This window comes from Vombatus ursinus, unplaced genomic scaffold (genome assembly GCF_900497805.2).
Source record: "Vombatus ursinus unplaced genomic scaffold, bare-nosed wombat genome assembly UNPS02014773.1, whole genome shotgun sequence".
NCBI lineage: Eukaryota > Metazoa > Chordata > Mammalia > Diprotodontia > Vombatidae > Vombatus > Vombatus ursinus.
Genome location: NW_020954551.1, coordinates 34593922 through 34617088, shown reverse-complemented (window position 1 = coordinate 34617088; position 23167 = coordinate 34593922). Strand labels below are relative to the sequence as shown.

The 23167-nt window shown below is 40.8% G+C and overlaps 1 protein-coding gene across 5 annotated transcripts in view; it reads right to left on the bottom strand.

Annotated features, from left to right (window-relative positions):
• Positions 1-23167, bottom strand: part of ATP2B2 (ATPase plasma membrane Ca2+ transporting 2) — a 399625-nt gene that overhangs the window by 250779 nt on the left and 125679 nt on the right. The window lies entirely within an intron of this gene.

The window sequence follows — 23167 nt, the reverse complement described above, 5'->3', positions numbered from 1 at the left end:
AGGAAGGAAGGAAGGAAGGAAGGAAGGAAGGAAGGAAGGAAGGAAGGGAGGGAGGAAGGAATGGGCAGCTTGCTCAGAGAAGTCTAAATCTACCCCCACCAGACTGACATGGTCCCTGCTCTCTCCAGGATAGAAGGCACAGCCAACTGAGTTGCACACCGGCCTCTCCCACAGCAGCAGTCCTCCTTACTTTAATCAAGTCCCAAGAGCACCCGCTAAATGAGACAGCTCATGCATATTAATAAGGAAGTCATTAGTCCAACAGCTTCGTGGCCTCCAGCATGAGATCTAGTTCTCACTGCTCTATCAATCTCTCATCTGACAAGCACCAAAAAGTCCCACAAGACCCATCAAGGCCAAGAAAGTAATTGGGCCCCCATTCCTTGGGGTTGGGTCCATTATGGGAACCATTTGTCAGTCCAAGGAGAGAGAAATGAAAGACGGGAAGAGAGAGAATAAAATTCAGAAGCAGTTCCCTTGCCAGCCTGGAAGGCAGTCAGATAAATGTATCTGCAGCTCTTGCCAGCCCAAGAACCAAATCCCCCAAGGGGACACCGAATACCTACCTGCCGCCAGCCACAGCAAGCATTGGGTGACAAAGAGCCTGGAAGTAGCAATGGCTTTCTCTCCTTCCCCTGGTTTCAGCCACACCTGAGAGCTAGGGATGGGGCACCATGCCACATGTTCTAGGGATGGGCATGAGGCAGCCAACACAGGTGCCACAGAGAGGAGGCATGGATGGAGGACAGGCAAAACTTTTCAAGCTTTTTTCTTCCTCTTCATTTTTCTTTCTTTCTCCCCATATATTTTCTCTTATTCTCCTTTTCCCCACTCATTTCCCTTTCTCTCTTCTTCTTACTCTTTTCCTTTTTTTTCCTCTGTCTTCCTCTCTCTCTCTCTCATCAAGGAGTTTCAGGTACTTTCCATTACATCAATCAACAAGCGTGGTACATAACAAAAAAGTGCTAACTCTGGAATCAAAGAACCTGGGTTCAAATCTCACCTCTGACATTCACTACTGGCATGACCTTGGGCAATGAATTTACCCTCCTTGGGCCTTGGGTTCTATATCTGTAAAATTAAAGGGTTGTACTAGATGGCCTTTAAAATCCCTCCCAATTCAAGAGCTATAATCCTATAGATGCAAAGTGTTTGCTCAGGATGGGCCAAGCACTGTTCTAAACACTAGAGATACAAAGAAAAAGCAAAAACACTTCTTGTCTTTGAGGAGTTTGCATCGAATGGACATTAATAGGTACTTCCAAACTATATACAGTAGATGGTGGGTAATCTTAGCAGGGAAAGGACTAGCAACTGAGCGGACCAAGAAAGGCCTCCTCCCAAAGATGAAGTTTGAGATGAGTTTTGAAGGAAGACAGATTTCTAAGATTCCACGTTTGACAGGCAGGTGGTTCCAAGGAAGAAAACACCCAGATCAAATGTGAACTCCCATCCCCTTGCCCCCAAAAGCCTTGTAGGGAGAGCCCTGAGGGGCATTATCCAGGTCTGGGAAAAGAAAGCTCTAAGGAAGTGGGTTGATATATTCCTAGCCCTCCCTCTCAGAGTTCTTAAGTAGATCTAGGAAGGTACCCACCAGATTCTCCACTGTAGAACCCTCCCCTGGAGGATCTTAACATCTCCTTCCCCCATCTCCCTTCCTCTCCTACCTAAAATCCAGAAAGAAGAGGAAAAGAGAAGTTATTACAGAATTTCTGAGTCTGAATGGCTCTCCTATTGAACTGGTCCTAGATCCAGTGGAAAAGAGGGGGGAAGGGGTGTAGCCTTGATTAATAGTCTCCTCTCCAAGGTCTTCTCGATGCCAATTATGTCATTGTCCATTCATTTGTAATGGCCAGGAAAGTGACTGGGAAAGACGAGTAGGAAAAGATGTGTGAGAGATACAGGAGGAAGGACAAGCCTTAAATGATGGAGGTAGATGATGACTGAGTATATTAAGACTAGAAGGAAGCCAGAAGTCTACAAAGAATGAGTTCAGGGTGGGGGGAGGGTCTCTATAAATGTGGGAAATAGGGGATTGTTGATTTCAAGATGCCTGGCAAGGATGAACAGGATGATAAGACAACAGAGCTAAAGCTAAGAGTGGCCTCAGAGGCCACTTAATCCAACCACATCCTTTTGCAGATGAGAAAAATGAGGCTAATGGGGAAGAGGAGAGTAAGTGACATGCCCATGGTCACAGAGGTAATGTATCAGAAGTGATGTCTGAAGCCAGGTCTTCTGACTCCAGAGACAACGATCTTTCCACTGACAGTGATCTCTCTACTATACCATACCATCTCCAAAGAGTAGGACTAATGTCCAGGTTGAGCAAAACTCAAGTTTATGACCTAGGAAACTAGACATACCAGAATCCTTAGCTTCTAGCCATCCAAATTATACCCATCTTTCAAAGTCTATCCAGATTATTTTCCACCTGTTCCATATGCAGCATTCTCCACAGAAAGACTATAGCTGCAGTATTTCCAGAAAGGGACTAAGATGGTGAGGGAGCTCAGAGCCATACCATGTGAAGACTGGTTGGAGAAATCACAAAGGCTTACCCTGGAGATGAAAAGATATTATCTCTCTCCAAATATCTAAAAGATTTTCATATGGAAGAGATATTAGATTCATTCTGTTTGGGCCCCAGAGGAAAAAATAAAAACCAATGAATGGGAATTATAGGGAGGTAGATTTTGACTCAATAGAGGGAAAAAAACAGAACTGCCCCAATTGGATTAGGCTGCACTCCTGGAGGTAATGTATTTCCTAACAGTGGAAGCCTTTCCTGTGACAAAATTGGATGGGCCAATACATAACAATTCTATCAATGGCTGGTTCCCTAGATATACCAGATCCTGCCTTCCTTAGGAACTATAGAAAACCAGAGATGCCAAATCCTTCAGGCATATCTGGTTTAAATCCAAACCAAAAAGTAATGAGCACTAGTATTAATGATATTAAGTCTACCGGTTAGTTGAAAGGATCCAAGAAGTTGGATTCAACTGAGTTCCAGCTGAGCACCACAAGCCTTTTTTCCTCTCATAGTCATTGGGTTAGATAATGTCTACCTTTCATAAAATGCATTTTGTCTTGGCCTAAATCTAGATTACCAGAGCTTCCCCCTTCTCAAAACCATCATCAATACCTTCAGGCACTCTTCTTTAAGTCTTTAGACACAAGCTAATATTTGCTGCAGACATGTCAGTCATACCCTGGGTATGAGAACTACAACCACGGTGGGACAATTGGAGCTTTGTCCAAAGATGCTGACATAGAAAAGGAAACACTTTCTCCATGGTGGAGAGGGAGGGTGCTTACTTCCAGCTGAGACTATCATTCTCATGCTTCAAACACTTCTGCTGAACTCTGTGGTTTACACAGTGACAGAGTTCACAGAGAAGGGAACCTGGGTTAGTTACTCTATTGCTTGGCCAGATTAACAGCTCCAGGATCCCATCAGGTTGATGCCTCTATCCCAAGAACTTCCCCACTTCACTGTTCAACCCCCTACCCTTGCAGGGGTAAAAGCTGGACCTGAAACTCAATTATGCTTGCAGTTTAACCATCTTCTGTTCCATTGTCACCTTGCCACCCTAATTGTTTTATCCTAGGGGAAAAAAATCCTAGTTATAATTCTGCTGGGCATACACATGCATCAGGCAGGTTATCTGGGATGCCACGTGGCCACCACTCAAGTTCTAGATCTCATCACCTCTTGCTTGAACTATTGCAGCCTTTTAATTGGTTTCTCTATTTCCCATCTTTCCCCTCTCCAGTCTAGGTTCCATACATCTGCCATAAAATAATCCTCCTAAAGCACAGAGGATACAATTACTCCCTTACTCAAGAAGCTTCAGTGGCTCCCTATCAATTCAAATTTAAAATATAAAATCCTTAGTTTAGAATTCAAAGCCCTTCAAAGTCTGACTAGAAACAACCTTTCCCAGTATCTCACATCTCTCCACATTATGGCTAAACTAGACTACTTGCTTCTCCCTGAATCTGTCATGTCTTCTCCCACCATCATGCCTTTGCATACAGGCCATCCCACATCTCTGGAAATCATGTCTTTACCTATGTTTTTGTGCCGTCCTTTGCTTCTTACTAGAAACCTTTTTTACCATCTAACACTAGAAACCTTTGCTGATCACCCTGCCTCTAGTTATTAGTATTCTCTGTCTCCTCAAATTATCTTATATTACTTCTCAGTGTACATGTTATATCCCTCCATCCTCAGTAAAATGTAAGCTCAATGAGGGCAGGAACTATTGCAATTTGTGTTTTTGTCTTTCTATTTCCAGCACTGAGCATAGGGCCTAACATAAAAGGCACTTAATATACATTTGTTGTTATTGTTCTTGGACAGTCTAGAACTGGATTTCTTAGGTGACCTGACCTCTGCATTCCTGAGGATGAAGAGATAACGCTAAAGAAACTGTGGGGAGAAAATTTGGAACTCAAAATCTTATGGAAGTGAATGTTGAAAACTAACAATAAACAAATAAATAAATGTATTTTCAAAAAAAGAAACAAAGAAAGAAACTGTGTACTTAGTGTCCAGTGATACACATGGATGGAGAGACAAGGGAGGAAGAGAAATGTATCAAAAACTGACCATGGAGCATAGAATTTTAGGACAGGAAGAGACGTCAGAGATAAACCAGTCTAATACCTCCATTTTAGAAATAAGGAAACTAAGGTATTGATGACAGGAAGAGTCATTTAATGTCACATATACAAGAACTGAGGTCATCTGATTCTCAGTCTCTCTTCCCATTCTCCTGGAAAGGTAGCATGGTATGTCCAACAGAATGCTAAAGATGGCGTCAAGAAGGTGCTGGGTTCAAATATTGCCTTTAACACTTCTTAGCTTCATTACCCAGGCATGTCACTTAACCCAGCCTCTATAAAAAGAAGATAATAATAGCAGCTAGGCAACTTGCTAAGCCTATAAAATTGCAAAGTAGATGATCTGAATTGGTAAAGAATCAACACAACCAACTGGAAACCATTTCTTACATGACTTCTCCATGCCAGGGACTGGTACAAGGAGGTTTTTTTTTCCTTTCTGAGTTTTCTAAAACAATGAAATCACAAGTCCTATTTTTAAAAATAGCAGCAACTTCACATGGCTGTTATGAGAATAAAGTGCAACAACATATGTAAAGCATTTTGCAAATGTTAAAATGCTAGATAAATGGAAGCTTACTATTGTTAGTAGTATCTCTACGTTGCCTTTTCCCTCCTCTGAGCCATGGGGACAAGGTCTTCAGGGCCCAAATGCCAGAACCAATCAAGTCCACAGCATCACCCTGAGTCCCAGCCGCTAGGAAAAGCACCCCATTTATATGCAAATGAGTTTATCTGCTTAATCATTTTGGTCACAAACCAATCCTTGCATAAATACCACCTGGACAAGCAGCAGCTAAAAGCAAAGAGTTATTAGTTTCTGTCCATTTTGCTCCTAAGACATGGAATCATCAATTTAAACTCCTAATCCTACCCTCTCATTTTACAAATAAGGAAACTGAGTCCAAGATGGGGTTGAATGACTTGCCCAGAGTAATAAAGTACACTGGGAGTAAGTGGAAGAGCTAGATTAGAAAGCAGGTCTTCTGACTCCTCATCCAGCACTCTTAATGTCTCTTAGACTCATCCCATCCCTAATTCTGCCACCTAGGCTAATCCATACCAGAAAGAAATCCCCACCAAAATACATTCAACAAATGGTTGTAGTTACTATTTGCCAAGCACTGTGTGAAGTGCTGGGGATACAAAGAAAGAAAACACACACACACACATATAGTCTCTGCACTCAAGAAGCTCATATTCTAATGGAGAAAACAACATGTTAACAAGCCTGTACATACATGATATAGACAAGATAAATTTGAGATAATCTCAAATAGAAACTAATCCATTCTGCAGAATCCTTCAGATAAATCTCCCTCAAAGACCCATGAGGCAGCTCATGACAGTTAGATGGTCCACTGGATAGAGCTTTAGGTCTAGAATGAGGAAGTCTTGGGTTCAAATCTAGCCTCAGACAAAGATGTGGGAAAATTGGAACACTAATGCATTGTTGGCGGAGTTGTGAAAAGATCCAACCATTTTGGAGAGCAATTTGGAACTATGCCCAAGGGGCTATAAAAATGTGCATAACCTTTGACCCAGCAATAGCACTTTTAGGGCTATGTCTTCAAAGCCAACAAGACATGGTATCAAGACCCACCTCTGACATAGAGTATGTGATCTTGGGCAGGGACATTTAACCTCTCAGTGCTCTAGGCAACTTTCTAAGATTACAAGCTGCTGAGAAGGCACTTATCTGCATTGATAGAGTTCCCTTTACCAAATGAATTACAGGTTCAGTCCCCATTCCTTTCCACAAGACAGCCTTTCAATTACTTGCTCAGAGATCAGAAGATCGTAGATTTAGTGTTGGAAGAAAACTTAGAAATTATTAAGTCAGGCCCCCTCATTTTACATCTAAGGAAACTGAGGCACAGAGAGATTAAATCACTTGTACTAGATCACACAATATCTGAGCTGGAATGTGAACCTATGTATTCTTAATGCTAAGTCCAGGGATCTAGCATTATACTATGCTCTGGTAAGCTGTGATACCCAAGCTGAATACAGTACCCCAGATGGGATCTGACAGGGCAGAATATAACAGCACTATCACCTCTGGCTTATGCTCTGCCCCGGGCACCACAGTTTCAGGACATTGTTAAGCTGGCCCAGACTCTAGAGCCAGTGTGCTTTCTACTCCTGAACTATTCAAGCTTTGGCCCAGACTCTAGAACCAGTGTGCTTTCTACTCCTGAACTATTCAAGCTTTGGCCCAGACTCTAGAGCCAGTGTGCTTTCTACTACTGAACTATTCAAGCTTTGGCCCAGACTCTAGAACCAGTGTGCTATTATTGTACCATTAGAATCGTGGCCCAAACCAGTTATTTGACCTTGGGAAAGTCACTATGCATCCTTGGGCCTTAGTTTCTGTGCAGGCATGCACAAATCTAGATGAGTATAGGGCCTGGAGCTAGGATGACCTGAGTTCAAATCTGGCCTCAGACACTTACTAGCTAAATGACCTTGGGCAAGTCACTTAACCTCTATCTACCTCAGTTTCCTCTACTCTAAAGCAGGGCGAACAATAGCACTTCCATCCCAGGGTCATTGGGGGGGTTCAAATGAAATAATGTTTGTAAAAGTCCTTAGCACAGCAACTGGCACATAGTAAGGGCTTTATAAATGCTTATTCTCTCCTTTTCTCCCTCCCTTCCAGGCCTAATGTTCTAAGAATCTCAGAATCTCCAAGAATATTCTGACCATACTGGATTTATGCATTTCTATTTCTTCTTATTAGCATTTAAATGACTACACATTATTATGTCTCAGTGCCTCAAGAATAAGTTGAAAAGCCTTAATAAAAATACCAGATTAGAAGGGGGGGTAAGTAATATTTCCTTAGCTAACTTAACAAAGAAAAACGTATCTTTCGAAGGAAGGATTTAAAAAGAGGGAAAAAAAATCTTTTCAAAAATGAAGTGAGGGATGTTAGCTGTGACATTTGCAAATGAATTCTGTGCTAAAAATAACTTCCTGATGCCCAGCATTTCTGTTTTAAGATGTTCTGTATTTAAATACCTACTTATTTTTATCACCTTTTCACGTGAATCCAATCTGGGAGCAAGTCAAAATTTGCTGAATGTGGCTGAGGCTTGGAGACTCCAGACATATGAATCCTAATGTCTTTGACCTGTTCTCACACAGAAATATGACTTGCATTGCCCACTTTTCCCTTACTAGAAGAGCCTTCGATGTCATCAATTTTTAAATTTAAAAAAAAAAAAAGGAATTTACCAGGACAGGGCAGTCAGGCCAGGTTCCTTGTGGGGGAGGTCAATTTTCTAAGCTGTGGAAGCCTTGAGGGCTTCTGAGGGCTCTGAGAGGCAGCCAAGGTGTCTGGGAAATAGCAGGGGAGGTGCAAAAGTTCTCCTAGCACCAAGAGGTGAGCAGTCACCTCAAGCCACTGCCCCAAGGTCACGGAGGAGAACACAAAAATGGTGCAACCAAAAGCCTGTCTCCTCAATGAGCTAATGGGAAGAGGAGAAGCATGGGAAAAGTCAAGAGGATGAGCCAACCCAAACCCTCATCCTCAACCAACCACCATGAGGTCCTGGGGGCGGCCAAAGGTAACTATGAGGTTCAGTGCAGATGCCAGGATTACCAGCTAGGTGCAGCCCAGAGACACAGTCAGCCGACTCCTCTATACTAAGCAGCTTTTGCTAGTGAAACCTCTTGAGCTTTGAGGGGAAAAAACAGCAACTCAACTCTTCAAGGAACATTTGTCCAGTGCTGGCCCAAGGGTTCCAAAAATCCCCTTATCTTTTGGTTCTGGCGAGGGAAAATGAGGGGTCAGGATTTTTGGGAGAAAGAATGCTGCAAAACTCTGCATTTGTGTATCTGTGTTTGAGCATATCTGTGTCATCTACATGTAGAAAAGCATGTGTATGTCTGTGTATGCACACGCATTCCTATGTGAGAGTAAAGATATTCAGGCATGTAAGGAAGTACGTGTGTTCATGTTTACCTGACTGTGACAGCATCTCTGTACACGTGTGTGGTTCGATGTGATAATATGTAGCATTCTTGCCAAACCTTAAAGCTCTATTAAAATGTTACTTATTTTAATTATTAATGTTATTATTTTTATGTGAACTTATGTCCATAAGTATAGCTTCATAGGCTAATGTCTGTGAAGATGTGAGAAAGAATATGAGTGAGTGTGCATCTGTCTGTCAGTGCATCAGCACCTAGAGGTGTGTGGGACTATCTCTATGCACATATGTCTGCCTAAGAGCACAAATATTTGTATGTGAATGTATAAATATTATAATAACAAACTTGAGTGGATTTATGGGACTCATCTATATAACAGGAGGGGCTCCATGACCTCCCAAAAAAGGAAGTACGTAAATAGAAAGATGTGCATGTGTGTCTGTCTGCCTGAAAGTGAGCACCTGTATATATGTATATGAGAAAGCCTGAGTATAAGCATATGTGGGAGTGTGGGCAGAGGAATGCAACCAAGCCTATAGCATCAGCCACAGCTATGGGGATTCTCAAAAACTGCAAGAAAGGAAAGGAAATGATGAGGGAAAGGAAAAGGTACACCTTAAAAGCAAATTCAAACCTGCTATTTTCTTCTCTAAAGAGAAGGCTCTTGACCTAATATCATGGCATAGATTATAGGGAGCCTGAGAACTTAGACAAAAAAAAATACAACTTTATTTAAGTAACCTGTTATTGAAATTTAGCATTTCCTTCAATTACTTAAAAATTCTGAGGAGTTGATAAGGTCCACAAGATTCCATGACATTCACACACAATAAAATATAAAGAACCCCTGATCTATAATGGCCTATGCCAACTACCCTCTAAATCAGGGGTCCTTAATCTGGGATCCATGAACTTTTTAAAGTAATATTTAGATAACTTTATTTCAATCTAATTGACTTCCTTTGTAATCCTCTGCCTTTTAGTTTATGCATTTAAAAACAGTGTAGTGTTTTATATACTGTAAATACTTAATAGATGCTTTTTTCATTCATTTAATCATGATTCTGAGAAGGGCTTCACCAGATTGCCCAAGAAGTTCATGATACAAAAAAAAAAGGATTAAGAACCTCCATAATCTAAAGCCTGAAAAGGGGGTGGGGGAAGAGTACTCAGAAGGGGACTTCTCCCTCTGAAACCAACATAGTTAAAATGCTAGTAGAGTCTTGAGAGAGAAGGCAGGGGAGGAGGGTTCTGTCTGACAACCACCAGGACTTGGACAGCTCCTCAGCCTTCCTTCCGATTGTCCTTAGCTCCAAAGGCTCAGGAACCTGCCAATGCTGTATCCTGTAATTTCTCCTACAGCACATTAGCCTGTCTGGTGGCTCTGAAAAATAAGCTAATAAAACAGCAGCAGACAGCAAGGGGCAATGGATAAAATGAGCAATTACAGCTCTCCTGAGACCTGTGATCACCACCTCTACAATCAGACATCCAGGCCAGGACCTCCATAGAAGGCTCACTGCGAACACCCATCTCTAGACCAGGCCAGGCCTGTCCAACCATACTCAGAATCCAAAGCCTCTCTACTTCACAAAAATATGGGGAGAAAGATGAATGCCTGTAAGCAGAGACACCCAGGAGTCATTTAGACTCAAAAGAGACATAATTTAGGAAGAAGCCGTCAAAATCATTTAATCCAAACTCCTCATTTTTCAGATGGAACAAACGTAATATCAAAAAGAAAAGTGAGTTGCCCAAGGTCACACAACTAATGAGTGACCTTTGAAACCACCTCCCAATTCCCAGCATGTAGAGCAAGTTACAGATGAAGAACATGAGGCCTAGAGAAGAAAAGTCACTTGCTAGAGATATTGAGTGGCAGAGGCAGACTGCAAACCCAAGTCCTCCTATTTTAAGCCCAGTGTTCTTTCCATGGAATCTGAAGAGATGAAATAGGCTTTATATGTCATCCTGTCAAATATCAAGGGACACATACAATAATAGCTTGCATTCCTATAGTGCTTTAAGGGTTACGAGTATTTTTCTTACCACAATTCTGTGAGGTAAGTGGTGTAACTCTTACTGTTTCCTTTTTACAGATAAAGAAACTGAGACTCAGAGGCCATTTATCCCTGATTAAACAGTTAGCAAGTTAGCCCAGCATTCCTGACTACCAATCTAGCACCTTTCCTCCCACACGCTGTCTTCCCATTAGGGGTGTGCCCAGTGAACCTGTGATTACTTATCCATACATGATTTGAAGAGTGTCAGGAAGCACCCTCTCCCTCCCCTTCCCCCCCCAAAAGGAAATCTGCATTGATATTCTATCCTGACATCTGAAATTCACAGTATTTCATTCCTTGTGTCCCTAGGACTCCTCCATAAAATTACAAAATGCCTAGGGGAGAATTGCACATTAAGGCATTATCAACCCTTAACATCTTGCTGGGAATTGGCTAATGAAATTGTTTTCCCTGGCAACAAGCTAAACTCAAGGTCCTGGTGAATAAAAGGCAGGACCCATGGGTTTTCAATGGAAAGCAGGAAGGAAAGGAGATTGGGTCATTGTCCCTGGGAGTCAGTTCTAGATAGAGCTGGATCTGAGACCTTGACAAGCACGGGTGTGTGTGGGGGGGGGCAGGGGGGGAGAATGGATGCTTTTGGGGAGTTATTGACAGAAGAGAAAGGGGGCATAGGGATAACATCTCCAGGGAAGTGCAAGGCAAAGGCCCACCAGTCATCTACAAAATCATCGTGGATTAGAGCTGCAAAGTACCCTAGAGTACAGTGAATGGAACACTAAATTTGGAGTCAAAGGACCTGGGTTGAATTCCCAGCTCTATGACTCATCATCTGTGGGAATGTAGGCAAATTATTTAACCTACAGTTTCCATCTATCAACTGAGGGAGTTGAATGAGATGACCTCGGAGGTCCCTTCCCACCCTCCATTTACAATCTTGTCATCATCTATAGTCCAAACCTCTCATTTTCCAGATGACCAGATTTTATAACTTGAAATCTAGAAGGCACTAAAAGATGCCTCCTAGCCCTGCCCTTTCACCCTAGGGGTATGGAAACTGATGCCAAGAAAGAGGAAGGGACTTGCTTAAGGTCACACAGCTAGGTGATGGCAGGGTCTGGACTAGAACACATATCTCCTGGTTCTTGATACAGTTGGTTGGTTGTCCTCCGTCCTTGAAGAGGACCAAAATGACATCACTATGCTACATCCGACTGTGACTGCTCAGACTAATATGAGATTGGAATGTTCTACCAAGGGTCAGGCACAAATGCTAAAGACTAAAGAACTACTCATGAAAACAGAGGTAAGAGGCAGGCTTTTCCAGGTCTCCTCTGCCATGACATCTGGTATGTATTCTAAGCTATAAGTGATGACTGCTATTGATGGTTCCAACTTTGAGTAGAGTTGTGTGACATCTCTATAGGTCAACAGAGGTACCAAACATGGGCTCAGAGTTATGTAGCTGACTAGCCTCTGGATATACACAGCAAGAACTAGCTCACTTTTCTATTTCTGTTACCAGTATTTGGCATACAGTAAGTGCTAAATAAATTCTTTTCCACTCCATTCAAGGTATTCCTTTGGATTAAGACAGTCTGCAGGAATCCCCTCTGAAAGCGTTCTTAGTTCTGAATCAGAGATACACATGAAACATCTAAAGATCATTGATTTAGAGAAAGAAGGAATCATAGAGGTCACGGAGTACAGCTCTCTCATTTTACTGATGAAGAGATTGAAGCCCAGAGCAGAAAGGAGCCTTGCTGAAGGCCACACAAGTAGAAGCTGACAGTGATGGGAATGATTCAAATATTTTCAGCCCTTAACCCACTATCCCAGCTTAGTTCTTTGGAGAGCTTATTATTATCCAACAGGGCCCTGAGGAAATGAAACAGAGGTCAGGTAAGTTTTGATTAGGGAGAAGGGAAAGATTTGTGAAGGTCAGTGGGTGCTTCCTAAATAGGATATTACAGTGAAGCGGACAGAGTCTGGCTAAGGAGAGAACTGAGAGATAGGAAGGATCTTATATCATCTAGTTTGACCCTCTCAGATATGGAACCTGAGACCCAGAGGGCAGGATAAGTGACTTGCTGGAGAGTGAAAAGGTAGTGAATATAAACCCACATAAATCATCAGCATTACTATATATTACCAACAAAATCCAGCAGCAAGAGATAGAAAGAAAAATTCCTATAGGTAATATAAACTACTTGGGAGTCTACCTGACAAGACAAACCCAGCTGCTGTATGAACACAATTACAAAACACTTTTCACACAAATGAAGTCAGATCTAAACAACTGGAAAAATAGTAATTGCTCATGGGTAGGCTGAGCCAATATAATAAAAATGACAATTCTGCCTAAATTAACCAGTTTATTCAGTGCCATACAAATCAAACTAACAAAAAGTATTTTATAGAGATAGAAAAAATTATTACAAAATTCATCTGGAAGAACAAAAGGTCAAGGATATCAAGGGAATCTATGAAAAAATGTGAAGGAAGATGGTCTAGCCCTACCAGATCTTAAACTGTATTATAAAATAGTAATTATCAAAACAATTTGGTGCTGGCTAAGAAATGGTGGATCAGGGGCAGCTAGGTGGCACAGTGGATAGAGCACCAGCCTTGGATTCAGGAGGACCTGAGTTCAAATCTGGCCTCAGACATGTAACACTTACTAGTTGTGTGACCCTAGGCAAGTCATTTAACCCCATTGCTTAGCCAAAAGAAAAAAGAAATGGTGGATCAATGGAATAGATTAGGTACACAATACATTATAGTAAATAACCATAGTAATCTAGTATATAATAAACCCAAAGATCCAAGCTTTTGGAACAAAAACTTGTCATTTGATAAAAACTACTGGCAAAACTGGAAAACAGTATGGAAGAAATGAGGGACAGACCAGCACCCCACACTGAATACCAAGATAAGGTCAAAATGGGTACATGATTTACACATAAAAGATGATACCACAAGCAAATTAAGAGAGCATGGACTGGTTTACCTGTCAGATCTATGGATAAGGAAAGAATTTAGGGCCAAAGAAGATATAGAGAGTATTACAAAATGTAAAATAGATCATTTTGGTTATATAAAATTAAAAAGTTTTTACACAAACAAAACCAATGCAACCAAAATTAGGTGGGAAGTTGAAAACTGGGGAAGATGTTTTGCAACAAGTTTCTATGCTAAAGGCTTCATTTCTCAAATATACAGAGAACTCAGTCAAATTTATAAGAATACAAGTCATCTCTCAACTGGTAAGTGGTAAAAGGATATGAACAGGCAGTTTTCAGACAAAAAAAATCAAAGCAATCTATAGTTACATGAAAAAATGCTCTAAATCACTATTGATAAGAGAAATATAAATTAAAACAACTCTGAAGTAAACCACCTCACACCTTTCAGATTGACTAATGTGACAAAAAAAAAGGAAAACGATAAATGTTGGAGGGAATTTGTGAAAACTGGGACACTAATGCACTGTCCATGGAGTTGTGAACTGTTCCAACCATTCTGGAGAGTAATTTAGAACTACGCCCAAAGGGCTATAAAACTTTACATACCTTTGATCCAGCAATACCATTACTAGGCCTATATCTCAAAGAGAGATGTATGGGGGTGTGTGTGTGGGTGTGGGTGTGGGTGTGGGTGGGTGGGTGGGTGTGGGTGAAAGAGAGAGAGAGCACTTTTTGTACAAAAATATTTATAGCAGCTCTTTTTGTGGTGGCTAAGAATTGGAAATCGAGGGGATGCCCCTCAATTGAGAAATGGCTAAACAAGCTGTGGTATATGATTGTGATGGAATACTATTGTGCAGTAAGAAATGGCAACCAGAATGATTTCAGAAAAACCTGTAAAGACTTATATGAACTGATACAAAGTGAAGTGAGCAGAACCAGGAGAACATTGTACACAGCAACAGCAATATTGTACGATGAAGAACTGTGAATGACTTAGCTATTCTAAGCATTACAATGATCCAAGACAATTCCAAAGGACTCATGATGAAACATGATTTCTGCCTCCAGAGAAAGAAATGATGTTGTATGAATACAGACTTAAGTATACTACTTTTCTACTTTCTTTCTTTTTTTGTTGTTCAAGTCTTTTTATACAAAGTGAATAATAGGGAAATGTTTTACATGATTACACATGTATAACCTATATTAGATTGCTTATCCTCTCAGGGATGGGAGAGGAGAAGGAGGGAGGAATATAATTTGTAACTTGAAACTTTAAAAAATGTTTTAACATGTAATTGGGAGGTGAAGATAAAATATTATTGGGATTTGAACTCAGATCCTTATGACTCCAAAATCTGGGTCTATTTTCTGGACACTACATCCTACTCTACACTACACTACAGTCCTGCCTCTGAGTTCCTGGGACCTTGGCAGTCCATTGCCTTCATCTGACACTTAGCATCTATTGACTACTATTCCCTGAAAGTTAATATAATCTCTCAACTAAATTATGAGCAATCCTTGAAGATTGGGACTCTTTCTCTCATGCTCTTGATGTATCCCCCACAGCAACTAGCTCAGGGCTGGGTAGTAAGTGAATACTTAATGCCAAATTAGAGAACATAAGGTTTGGAAGGACCATGAGAGGTCGTCTAGTCCTCTAATACCTGACATCCTGCCTTTGCTTAAAGACCTCCAGTGAGGAAAAACCTACTACCTCCTGAAGTAGTTCATTCAATTTTGACGTACCTCTAATTCTTAGTAACTTACTTTTCAAGGTTAAATTGACTCTGCAAGCTCGACTCATTTTTGGCCTTTGGAAGACGAACAGAACAAATCAAAACCTCTTCTAAAATCTGAACAGAAGTATCAACCCTCTCCTACCTGTCCTAGTCCTCTCTCCTTTAGTCTAAACAGTGCCAGGTCCTTCAAAGACTTAATGCAAAATTATCTTACGGACCTCTGCCATCTAAGTTATCCTCTTCTGGACACTCTCCAGCTTCTCAATGGCCTTTCCAAAATGTGGCACCAAGAACTGAACACAAGACTCCAGATGTGGCCTGGTAGGGAAAGAGTGTCATGAGTATTACCATTCCTAGACTCATCTCTCCATATAGCCTCAAACTTCATTGACTTTTCTGGCCGCCATTTTATATTGTTGACTCATATTGAGGCCAGTAAAGCTTATTGTATGGGTGTTGGCAGATGCTCTGGGATGAGAGTAAGTAGGACAGCAGAACTCCAATGACTCGGATTCAAAACTAACTCTTCCAGGGAGTGAGGAGCAGCACGTGCTAATGAAGCCTCTGTTCGTCTAATATCCACCTTCAATGCTCAGCTGAAAGGACGGAGGAGAAGCATCTCAGAAGATGCCCTGTGCCCTTCAGTGGATGCCAGCTGTGTGGCAACTTCTCCTGAGAGGCTCGGGGAAGCTAGAGTAAGTAACAAACAAGATCGCTAGACTCTAAGCTCCTTGAGGGCAGGGACTAGTGAGTTTGGAGCTTTGTACCCTAAGCACAACACCTGGCACAGAGTAGGTATTTAATAAATGTCTGATGATACCTCTGAGTGACGTGATGGGCTAAGGAAGAATGAAGATGGAAAAATGCTACAGGAGCATTGCTGTAGATTTCAGGGGGGAAATAATGGTATCAATAAAAATTTATTAAGTACTTAAAATCTATGCCAGGAACCATGCTAAGTGCTGGGGATATGAAGAAAGGCAAACAGTCCTTACTTTCAAAGGAGGAATGAATGAATTTATTCAGCACTTAATATGTGCAAAACACCATGCTAAGCACTGAGGATACAAACAGAAAAGTAAAATGGTTTCTGCTCTCATGATGCTCATAGTTTAATGAGGAAGATAATAAGTCAGCATTTCTAGGTAGAATTTATAAAAACTGTATATATAACTTGCATTTATACAGCTTTAAAGTTTGCAAAGTGCTTTATGCATGTTGTCTCATTTTATCCTCATAACAACACTAGGAAGGAGGTTATATTATTGTCATTTTACAGATGAGGAAACTGAGGCGGAGAAAGGTCAATTGACTTGCCCAAGATCAAACAGGAAAGATAAGGCATGTGTATAAGACATCTTCAGGAACATTTGGAATCAGAAAGGGGGGTGGGGGAGCAGTCATGCAGGGAGAATGACAGCCCAAGGTTTGTCCTTTCATCCAAGAAATATTAGAAGACTCAGAAGAAGGGTCTCAGCAGACTGGCTCCTCAACAGAAGATTTATGAAAGGAAATTTAAAAAACTATGCACACTCTATGCCCTAGCAATACCACCATTGGGTCTAAACCCAAAAAAGATAAAAGAAAGAGAACCAAATGCACAAAAATATTTATAGCAGCTCTTTTGTGGTAGCAAAGAATTGAAAACTGAAGGGATGCAATGAACAGGGGAATGGCTGAAAAAGTTATGGTCCATGTATAATACGTATAACATGAGATATTCCATGTACTGGAAATGCTCTAAGAAATAGTGGGGATGGTTTTAAAAAGCTTGGAAAGACATCTATGAAGTGATGCAAAGTGAAATGAGCAGAACCAGAAGAACAAGTTATATAATACAATAATACTATTAAAACAAACAACTTTGAAAGACTTAGGAACTCTGATCGATACCATGACCAATCACAATTCCAGAGGACTTATGATGAAACATGTTATCTACTTCCAGATAGAGAGGTGATGGACTCAGAATATAGACTGAGACATAGATTTTTTGAACATGGACAATGCGGAAATTTGTGTTGCTTGACCATACATATGTGGAATGTGTTTTGTTTTTCTTGCTATCTTAATGGGTGGGGAAGGAAGGAGGAGGGAAAAAAGAATTCACATTTTAAAATTTAAAAAGAAAGAACATAAACAAGAATTGCAGAGAATGATAAAGCATGAATCAGCTGCAGTTCACTTTGGTAGAGGAAGCATCCCCTTTGCCAAAGATTCATTAAAGCATTGAAATATCAGTGACCCTGGACTGGCTTCCAGGGCAAGCTCTGCCTTAAACTAACTTTGTACTGTTGAGGAATTCATTTGACCTCTCTGGGCTCAGCTTCCTGCCCTGGAAAATACGAGGATGGTTCTAGATGATGACAATTCCTTTTGTATGGATCAAAAGGTCACTAAGCACTTCCCCCAGCATTAGCTCCGGCTCTTCCAGCTCTGAAATTCTGTCCTCCTATAATTACTCCTAACCTGTCTCTTATCCCTTCAAGAATTCCTTGGATCATTCTAGAGATTGCTTCTTCCCTAGGCAGACCCTAATCTTAACAACCAATGCAGCCACTCCTGGAAAGAGACCCAAGGATGGAGAAACACCCTGATGCTGAGGAGTCCTGAATGCCTGTCAAAGTCAATACACAGTCCCCTGCCTTTCATTGATCCCAGATAGCTCCTTCAACTTCAGACTTATGCCCTTTGCACATCAAGGAAGTTCCATTCATCTTTCCAGACTTTTGTTTCTTTTTTTAAAGTGATGTCAAAAACTCAATATGGAGAGGAAAAAACCCTGGGCTCCTGAGGGCTACATAAGCAGAGACCACGGAGCAGGTACCAACAAATGAGAAGATTTCAAACATGGCCCCAGGGACTGAGTATAGTCAGGCCTGTCATCTGCATACCAGGCCCAGCTAAGTGGGACAAAGGAACGTCAGTTGCTCCCAATTACTTCTAGGTTAAGATATAAACACATCTTTTTGACATTAAAAACACTCAACAATCGGGTCAGCTGACTTTAACAAGCATATCTTCCCTTCACATACTCCACAGTTAAGACGAACTGTCCTTGTTATTCTTCACACACAGTAGTCCATCTCTGATTCCCATGCCTTTTTGTACTGAATGTTTGAAATGCAACCCCTCCTCACCTCCACCTCTTACAAACATTAGCCTCCTGCAAAGCCAGGCTAAAGGCCACCTTCTACATGAGGCCCAACCCACCTAGCTACTATTGTTGCAATTAAAGTTGCCTAGCAAAGAGTTTAAATTACTTATATGTATGTATATATGTGATTTCACCAATAGAATGCAAGCTCCTTGAGGGCAGGGATTATTTCAGTTGTGTCCACATACATAGTGCTCTAGCAGAATGCCAAACACACAGTACACTAATAAATGCTTATTGATTGACCTATTAATTGAAGATGCTGGTTATCATTGACCACAAAGCAATAAGTTGTTTGTCCTATCTGCTGAAGTAAAGGGATATAATCCACACAATAAAGTGCTATGTGAGTAGAATAGATCAGGGATCTCAAATTCAATCTACTCTAGCCTGCTTGTAGCCTATAAGTCAACTTCTGTGGTCCATTTCTTTGTGATCATATTAATAAGTGTGTGTGTGTAGAGAGTCTAAAATTTGCATGGTAAGGCCAAGAGTTCCCAAACTAACCTGAGAACTGAGCATGCAATCCCCTATAAATGAATCACGACAAAACAGGGAGACCCCAAATATGCAATCTCCTTCCTTCTTCTCACCCACCAAAATTCCTTTGAAGTATCAGGGAAATGGAAAACTCATCCTAGGAGCAAAGGAAAATGAAAACCCTCTTCCCTTTCTCATCAATGTCCTGTCAAAGTAATCAGTTGTTCATGAGAGGATAGGCAGGGATGGAGCTGGACCAGAAAAGATAAGACCAAAAGTCCAGCTAAATGGCAGAAACATATCCAGTAACATGCCCTGAGAAGTCACAGGAAAAGCATCACACTTAGGAGTCAGGAGGGTCTTAGGATCAATTACTGGTGGGGGAAATTCCTAGCTGTATGACCACAGACAAGTTACAACCTCCCTGAGCTTCAGTCATATCATTTGCAAAATGGGGATAATAATACTGATAATACCTCACAAGGTTGTTAAGATCAAATATATCAATACCAGATAGTCTAGGTCCAGAGTCTGAGAGTTCACAGTCAGGGTCACAGAGAGGAAAAGCTTTGGAGGAGAAGTCAGAAATCATGGGTTTCAGTTCTAGCTCTATCACCATCTCTCTATGCGACCTAAAGGAAATCACTTCCCCTCTGTGAATCTCAGTTTCCTCATGCCTTCAATATGGGCAGTGGATGAGAGGATTTCTAGGGTCTCTTTCAACTCTGACTTGAAATGATTCTCTGACTCTCTAAGAGTGATGTTAGAGAGAAGAGCCAGTCAGCTCCAATGCTAGCAGAAAGTCCTTTTATTCTCTGCCTCTTTATCCTGCCTGGTGGGGATGGATGGCCCTGGGCCCATAGGAGTTGACTGTAGAGCAAAAGGGAACAGAGGCCTGTAGATGGAGCTAACTGCTGAGAGAGAGGCAGAAAAGCTAAGATTAATGCACAACCAGCAAGCTAAGAGGTCAGGTCTCCCAGTAAACATCACAATTTAGCTTGTCTTTTATTTCCATATCCATATTGTTCAGTGCCACTTCTCCTCTTAAAGATGAGAAACAAGAGATCCTTTGGGAAACTATCCGTAATGGGGTTATTGGAAATAAACAAAGAGGTCACCCTCTCAAACACGGCTTTCTTTTCTTATTTTCTGATCCTTTTCTTCCCTCTGTAGAATTACAGAATCTCAGAGCTAAAATGGACCATCAACACCACTTATTCAACCCATAAGCAAACAGAACTCCCTTTTATGACTTAATGGCAAGTGGCCCCCCGGCCTTTGCTGAAGACCTCTAGGAAAGAGTGAATCACTGCCTCTGACCCACTCCATTTCTGGATACCCCTAATTGTTTAGAGATTTTCGTTCATGCTGAACTGTAATTTACCTTTCAACTTCTACCCATGGCTCCCATTGGTCTGCCTTATGGGACCAAACAAATTAAACTTATTGTCTCAAATGTGATATGATGGTCTCTCAAATACTTGAACATAGATATCATGACCCCACTGCACCAAGTCTTCTCAACTCCAGGCTCGATATTTTCAGTTGCCCTAAATAATGTTCATATGCCATGACTTCCTGTTACCCTCTAAGTCACTTTCTACTAGGCACACTTCATTTTTTTCTGGAGGGATACAAGATATCAGGGCTACCACCTTCCTAGTCCTGGTGACATATACTTTTATGATACAGTCTATCACTGTAGCTTTCTCAGCTGCCATACCTCAATGTTGAATGAACTTGAGGGTGCAGTTCACTACCGCCCCCAAGGATAGAGCCGCCATGGGACTCCACAGGAGAATTCTCTCTGAGTTGATGTAGATTCATTAATCATCACTCTTAGCAATTTGGCCATTCAAACAATTCCAGTGTCTATCCTGCTACCTTCTCCAAAAGAACACAGTAAGAAATTCTGCTGCCTTCTTTACCTAAATCCAAGTACATTATGGCTGAGAAATTTCTCTCTGTTGGCTCCCTTCCCATGGTCTACCAAAATATTTGGGTCTTCCTAACCCTAAAAATAAATAAATAAAGGCAGTTCTTGACCCTGTTGTCTCTTCATGTTATCATGTGACCCTCCTCACCTTCGCTGCTAAACATCTAGAAGACTTCACTTCTCTCCACTTCTTCATCATGTTCACTTCTCCCTTGCAATCTGATATTCAACACTAACTCTCTACCCAAGCTGCTGTCCCCAAAGTCACCTCAACTACCAAATGCAAAAAGCTTCTCAGTTCTTATTTGTCTTGCCCTGTCTGCTTTATTTGCCACTGGTGATATTCCTCTCCTTGGATTCACTCTCCTCTTTAGCTTCTATGATCCCTTCTGATTCTCCTGTAACTAGTCCTTCTGGAACTGCATGGATTTATTGTCATTGCCATCCTGTCCTCCACTGTGGGTGTCCACCAAAGCTTGGTCTTCAAGTGTCTTCTTTTCTGTCTTTGTAGGCTCTCCATTGACAAACTCACCCACTCTCATGATGTCAGTGAACACATCTCCATAGATGACTCACAAACTCACATATCCAGCTTGAATCTTTCCCTTGACTTCTATTCCTATAACTTATATTGCCTGCTGGACATCTCCAAATGGATATCCCAGAAATTTAAATTCAACATGTCCAAAACTGAATTCACTGTCTTCTTTCCTAAACTTTCTCTTCTTCCCAATTTTCCTATTTTTGTTAATATAATATGTATATTATATTATATAATCATATATAATTATATTACAATAATATAATAAATTATTAGGATTGTTGTAGTTCGCAGTACAATGTAACCTCCTTGAAGGTAAAAACTGTTTAATTTTTCATTTGAATCTTCAGTATTTAGCAGATGCCTTGTACATTGTGTGCTTTAATAAATTCCTGCTGACCAGAATATTGAGATAACAGATTTCTACTTAGTTTCCCTACTGAAATTATCCCTCTACCCTCTTCAATCTCTATCACATGATTCCCAAAATAATCCTCCTTAGGCACTCTATCTATGTCTATTCAAAAACCTTCAAGACTCCTTATTGCCTCTAGGACAAAATTAAAACTCCTTAGCTTGGCATTTAAAGGCCTTTCACAGTCTGGTTCTAATCTACTTCCTAAAGCTTATTTCATGACAGTCAACTCTAGATACACTACATCCCAATGGATCAAACTACAAACTGTTATTCCAATTTGTCCCACATTCTTCTGCCACAGGGGCTGTCCCATGTACCTAGGAATATATTCTCTCATATCCCTGACAGTTAATATCACAGAATTATACGATGTCAGAGGTAGAAGTGCCCTTGCAGTCAACTCATACTCTAAGAATAGTCCTTTTTGAAATATCCGCAACTCATCATCCATCCTTTCCTTGAAGACATTCATTAAGGGAAAAAACTACTCTCCACCTAGGCAACTCACTCCACTTTTAAATTGCTGTCATTGTAAGCATGTTTTTTCTTGCCTTGGAATGCAACTTAACAACTTCAATCCATTGCTAATCACTCAGCCAACTTCTCATTGTGTTTCCTAAAATGTAGCATGCAGAACTCAATATGACCGGGTCTGACCAGGACAGTACAGGGAGGCACTATCAGTACTTTGCTTCTGGACACTATGCTATGTTGTTCTTAATGCAATCTAAGATTGTATTCAATTCCTTAACCTCATATTGACTGATGACTCATATTGAGTTTACTATCTACTAAAATCCCAGATCTTTTCATGATGAACTATCATCTAATTATATCTTCCTTCTCCATCTTATTTGTGGAGTTGATTTTTTTTAATCCTAGTCTAAGATTTTGCATTTGTCCTAATTAAATTTCATATTATTAGATTTTGTTCAAAGTTTTACTCCAAGATTTTTTTATTCCTGACTCTGATATCCAACACATGAACTCCTTCTCCTAGCTTAATATCAACTGTATACATGATAAACATGCCATTTATGCTTTTATCTAACTCATTGATTAAAACATTAGAAAACACATGGACAAAACACAAGATCTAAGATCTTCTAAGATGCTACCAAATCAGGTCTCCCCAGACAACTCCAAGTGTTGAGATACAAATTCAATTCCTGGGTCCCCTCCATATCAATGGGCTTCCACCCCTAAAGGCTTCATTTCTCTTACCATTGTCATGGCATGCTACCTTCAGAAGACAGTGACCAAAGTATACTGGACTCATAAAATGAGCTTATATTGATAACCTGTTGGCAAATTTTCCTAGTTCCCATT